Below are 6,164 nucleotides of genomic sequence, written 5' to 3'. Positions count from 1 at the left end.
TTGTTGTAATAATGTGCGATCTGACATTATCAAGTAGGCTATATCGTGTTTACTTATTGAATGAATCAGCTTTTTGAATGAATCGGTTGATAAAAATGATTCAGCGATTCACTCATTAACACAGTCGAATACTTTGTTCCTGAGTGAATCAGCCGTTTTAATGAATCGGTTTAATCTCAATGACTCACTCATTAACAGTCAACTGCTGCCACCTACTGGCGGTTTTAATTTCACATTTAGACTATTTGTTTCATGTTTTAAATTATTTCAAATATCAGTATTTAACGGTTTATATTAAAAACAAAACATTAGGCCTATTTATGCATCTGTAACTGCAGGTTAAATGCATCCATGTCCCCTCTGTGATACATAAACTGTAGCCTAAATGCCATTTCAGATGCAGATTCCAGAAATGTTTTCTTATGTTGGAATGAAAGACACGAAGTACCGGATGAAGTGCTTCTTATTCTTACCCAAAAATACAAAATGGAATAAGTAGTTAAAACTGAACACAATCTTGCTCAAGCTGTGTATTCTGGTGCTCCACCCTAACAGAACTTGAGAGCCGTAACTCTCGAGAGGGCAGGGGGCGCTACATATATATATATATATAGGGCAAGATGTCATTGAAAATGTTATAGACATTTTTCTTGTAATTTCATTCTAATTTCATCTGATAGCTGACATCCAAAAATATCTTCTTGATTAGAGAGGACAATGCATTAATAAAAAAAGACACAGCTTACCCCACTCACTTATACTTAAATAAAATCTAGGTGTTTAACTGGTGTCTTTCAGGCATGAAAAACACATAAAAAATAATTTTTAACAGGTGTCAGATGATTGCTGTCAGTGATGTCCCATCCAAAAGCCCCTCTTTATCACAGACATCTGTGGCAAAACCAGGCCCGAGCATCTTATCATCACATGGTGCCTGTGCAGTGAGTCGATCTGGTGCAGCTTCACATCCTCGTTCATGCCTAAGCATCATAATGCGAGCTTACCATACAAGCGAACGCTTGTCATCCGTTTAGCCTCTTTTAACTGTAAAGCTTGCCTTACTCCCCACCAAAGTCAAACCAAGCAGGCATTCATCAGCTCTTGAGGGAAAAAAAAGAAAGACAGATAACATTTAAAGCCTTGCCAATTAGAATCGCTTGCTTCATGTCAGTAGAATAATTTAATGATTCATTTATAGTTAAATTTTCCACCTCTACGATAATGAAGCAAAATGCATTCCGAACTAATAATATTACAAAACAGTGCCGAACACATCCCGTCGCTTTCAAATAGAGGATGGCGAAAGCGTTTCTGGCTTGTCACATCAATTACACACTGCCATCCTAATTCACGGCACAAAAAAAAAGGGTGAGGGGAGGAATGTGAAAGAAAAAAAATCTGGAATCAATCCAATCATGCACAATTGTGTATTATATAAGATAAGCAGACCAATTATAATAAGTCATTACAATCACTGGCAAACATAGCATTCAGTTGTCATGCTGCTTTTGTTGGAAGCTGTCAGTTCCCCCCTCTCTTTATGCATGGCTAGCCATGCCTGGTGGACTGTAACCATGTGGCACTGATGGCCCCCAGTACACACACACACACACACACACACACACACTCACTCACCGAGCGAGAGAATGAGGCAGGGGACTCAAGCTTGATCTATTTTCACTGGCCTTGGGGTCTGTTTCACACCCCCTCACAGCGCTGACAACAGAACTAACATGTGGAGGTGAAACCAGAGACGGGCTGCCATTACTTGACCTCCTGTGCTCCCGAGCATCCTGTTAAGCTACAACACACACATGTTAGAAGGAGGAGGCGCTGCCTGTGTAAACAAACCAGACAGGAGATGAGATGAGACAGAGAGAGCGAGCATGCCATTCAAGTAAATTAATAGATTAATTGTTTGCAATTAAACGATTTGTCTTAATTGAAAAATCATTGGTTGTGGTTGCTTGGTTGTGTGCGATCATTAGGAGTGTGCATCCGAACCCCCGTGCCCAGAGATCAGGGATAATGAGACTCGGGGAATGAAGTGCATGATGGGGCATGGGATAAGCCGAGTCAGCCTACCACACAAACACACACACTCGCTCTCTTCTGACCTCTCTCTGGAAATGAGCTCCACACTCCAAGCTCTCATGGGTAATCATATATGGAGCTGCCCATGATGACAGTTAATTTGAAGCTATCTGGCTACTCCGCATGCCCCCTGCTTCCCCTCTCTTGCCTGTCTGTCTGTCTTTCTCTCGCTTGCCGCTTCTTCTTTTGTCTCTTTCCTGCTTCCCGTCTGTCTCTACCTCCCAATGCTCCATTAGAGCCAGTTCTCCATGCTCCTGCAATCAAATTAATTCCCCACATTTTCCCAAGGAACCCCCATCGTTCTAGAGCTAATGTTTTTAATTCAATTGGAGGAATCCATATCCAGACCCATTTCCTGTTTGGTTGTGCCAGAGAGCCCCTCCCTCGGGCGGCTTTAGAGAGCGCGTCTGCGGCATCTAGATAAAGGCGCACACGCGTGGGCATCGCACCAATGAGCGTGCGAGACTGCCTGGCGTGTTTACATCGCTTCATCTAGACAACAATGAAAAGGCCCGCATTAAAATAAAAGTGAACACACACACACATAGACACACATGTGTGGAATTGGCTGGGCTTCTTTTATACTGTAGGGGAAATGCCGCAGTAGCCATTAATGTTTCACAACACATCTGTATCGCTGATTTTTTTTTCGCCCAAATAGATTAAGCAGGGGGAGGGGTCCGCGTCTGTTTTGAAGCCAGGGAAACGGTTCGTGTACCGCTGGTCTCTGCAGGCACACTATTTCCCCGTTCTCATGAACTAATAAGCGGATGCGTGTGTTTGTGTGTGTGTTTGTGAGTACCGGGTGGCCAGGATGATGCTGATATAATGAGCTGCGCAGAAGTGGCTCTGTCCAGCGTGCAGACCATCATCCCCTCATGGCTCCTCAGCCCTGCCCTCTCACCGTGGAGCACGGCCATGTTTGGCCTCTCATTAACTAGATAAATATATCCATCCCTTACCATCCAGGCGGCACGCACAACGCAAACGGCACTTTGGATTATTTTTGTCACGTAAAACAGTAGGGCACTAACTAGACTAGAAAGACTTGGGAAGCATAGTAGTGTCAGTGGTGCTACACACACGTGCTAACTCAATGCGTCCGGACAGACACATGTATACACACACACACACACACACACACACACAACTGCGGGGGTTGCTGGTGATTATTGTGAGATTCAACTGGGCTTTCCAATAGGCAATTATCTCAGTCAGAACACATTTGAATTAGAGCTGCAGGACAGGGTAATTACTGAGGTCAGTAGATAAGGCTCTCTCTCTGGTTTCAGGTTGAGTCTATAGATAAATCCCTGCAATGCTAAAGCTACATTGATTTAAGAACCGCCACAGGCATTGATCCAAGATGGCTGAGGTGTCACACACACACACACACACACACACACACACACACTGTTTGCTCACACACACACACACCCACACACACACACACACACACACACACACACACACACACACACACACACACACACAGGGAAGCCAATGACAGGGAAAGCAGTGACATGTCTGTATACATATCATATGTACATCTCAGATACTCCACCTTGGATATACAGCTTTTGACACACAGTGTCAGTGCAGATGTTGATACAGGATGACTTAATTTTATCTGAATGGGACCGTTCTACCAAAAAATGAAAAATGAGAAATGAATTTACTTATCTTCATGTCTTTCAAAACCTACATTAATTATTTCTTCAGTGGAACACAAAAGAAAATATTTATAGCATCCAAGCTGCTCTTTTTCGTACAACAAAAGTAGATTTTGAGTAAATAATAAAATTTGTGTCACACAAAGCAATCGTATGGCTTCAGGAGACTTGGAATAGTGTCATGAGAGCTACATTGGCTACTTTTATGATATTTTTGTGGTGCGTTTAATAATTTATTACTAGAGAGCCTATGGTCCCCATCTACTGTCAATGTATGGAAAAACAGCAGCATCAACATTCATCGGAACATCTCCTCATGAGTTAAACGTAAGAAAGAATATGAACTGATAAAAAAAGTTTGCTGTACCATAAAATATACAGGTTTGAAACGAAAAGAGTAAATTATAATTTTTTTTGCCAATGCATATTTTTTTCAGTACTGTACAATAAATATATTAACATGCAGAGTTATTATTGAAATATAGAGGGGTTTTACATAGTCAAGCTACAGTCTTAATCAGTCGGTATACGTGATACAATATGTAATTAGTTTTAAATACACATCACTCAGTCTTTCATAGCAATTGCACAATGCAAAGACCAACTGTAATTTTCTTAACATGCAAACATGCTGTATGAAGCTGAGCTACAATTGCATTATCTAGACTAAAGAGTTTGTGAGACACTTTAAAAAGATGAATGAATGCGTTAGTCCAACTGTATTCAAACTTTTAAAGTGCGTGCAAACACACATAGTGTGGCAGGGGTTCGATGGGTCAGATAAACATTTAGTAACACACCATCACATATTTATTCTCCGTAAGTATATAACAACACAGCAACTTATTTTATCTGCTCATGTTCATCCATCCCATAATTTAAAAATTGATTTAACCTCTTTAGAATCTTTAATCACCACTGAGAGCAGTAGTTGATGCTCGGCCTTAGCATGACAAAGGAAGCAGTAAAGCCTAAATGGCTCTTAATGAAAAAGTGCTTTGAGTGAGAGAGTGAGAGAAGGAAGCAATGTACTCTGCACCAATGCATTGTGGGATGGAAGGTTTATATGTGACACCTCCCATTTTTCTTCGCCTGTGGCTCTTATGTTTATATAACAAAACTGTCTCAATCATTCTCCTCAGTTGGTTGAAGGTTACCAGGGGCAAGGGGGTAACAAATGGACCGGGCACAACGTCTGAGAGATAGCAGTCTGAAGGCCAGATAATAGGCTGTCATAATGGACAATACAGAGAGAAAAACCCCAGAGATCAGCCAAACCCGAAGAACAAGTTTGCATTATTCATCGTCCCCACGGAGGGTTCGGCAGCTGCATTACATTAGACTCTTCATTACTGTGGCTGTATAATACGGAAAAAAAGCTGCTTTAATGTAAAATATGACCAATTTTTTCACCAGAGGTTGGTTTGAGGTGGGGTAGAGGAATATTATAAGCTCTCTGGAGAGTTTAGTCACTACTTAAATGTGTCTGAGAGCTGACCTGCCCTTCGCTGTGGTAATAATGGGTTGTGGATTAAAATACGATTCCATCCACGACAAGAGGTTCTTGTGATCATTCTAATGATGACTGCCATGTGGCAGGTCCGGCTCCATAGCTCCGGCTCGCTGCAATCATCCTCCTTTAATAAGACACTTAACACCATCCCTCATTCTCTCACACCTCTCTCTCTCTGTCTAGACCAGGCTGTGAGAGGGGGATTTGTTATTCAGTCAGTGGGTGCATTTGTCAGTGAATCTGTGGCATCAGAAATAGCAGAGGCTTTGCTGGGCTTTGGTGCCGTCTGCCCACATCAGTGTTCGGCTGCATTGTGATACCTGTCAGAGAAAGTTTAGTCTGCGGCCCAGACACATGGCTCAAAATGCCTGTCTGCCATTTTAAACTGCCTTACATAACTTAGTGACACTTTCCAGTAAGGTTCAATCTGATGACATTGGTTAATGCATTCGCTGTGATGAAAGAATGTGTTGAGCAGAACATGTTGACCAGCTCCAACAATATACAATAGAACTGTAAGTAGGTGCTTATATAAAATTATAATTTATAAAATTCACTAGAAAGTGGTTCCTTTTACTCTCATTATAAGTGCCTTACTGTAACTTTTTATTTTATTTTATTTTTTTTTTAAAGAAGATGAGTCCATTTTTTGTGCTAATAATCATTGTGCCACAAATGCTGTCAACTTAGCTTAACTTATACTGAACCTGGAATATTTATTTAATTTATACAATTTTGTAATGTTACAATGCATTAATATATGTAGAAATTAACATAAAAAATATTAGAGGGGTCATATGATGCGATTTCAATTTTTCCTTTCTCTTTGGAGTGTTACAAGCTCTTGGTGCATAAAGAAGATCTGTAAAGTTGCAAAGACTAAA

Source organism: Sinocyclocheilus anshuiensis, unplaced genomic scaffold (assembly GCF_001515605.1).
Source record: "Sinocyclocheilus anshuiensis isolate Anshui unplaced genomic scaffold, SAMN03320099.WGS_v1.1 scaffold481, whole genome shotgun sequence".
In the NCBI taxonomy this organism is placed as follows: domain Eukaryota; kingdom Metazoa; phylum Chordata; class Actinopteri; order Cypriniformes; family Cyprinidae; genus Sinocyclocheilus; species Sinocyclocheilus anshuiensis.
This window is presented reverse-complemented; position numbering follows the sequence as displayed.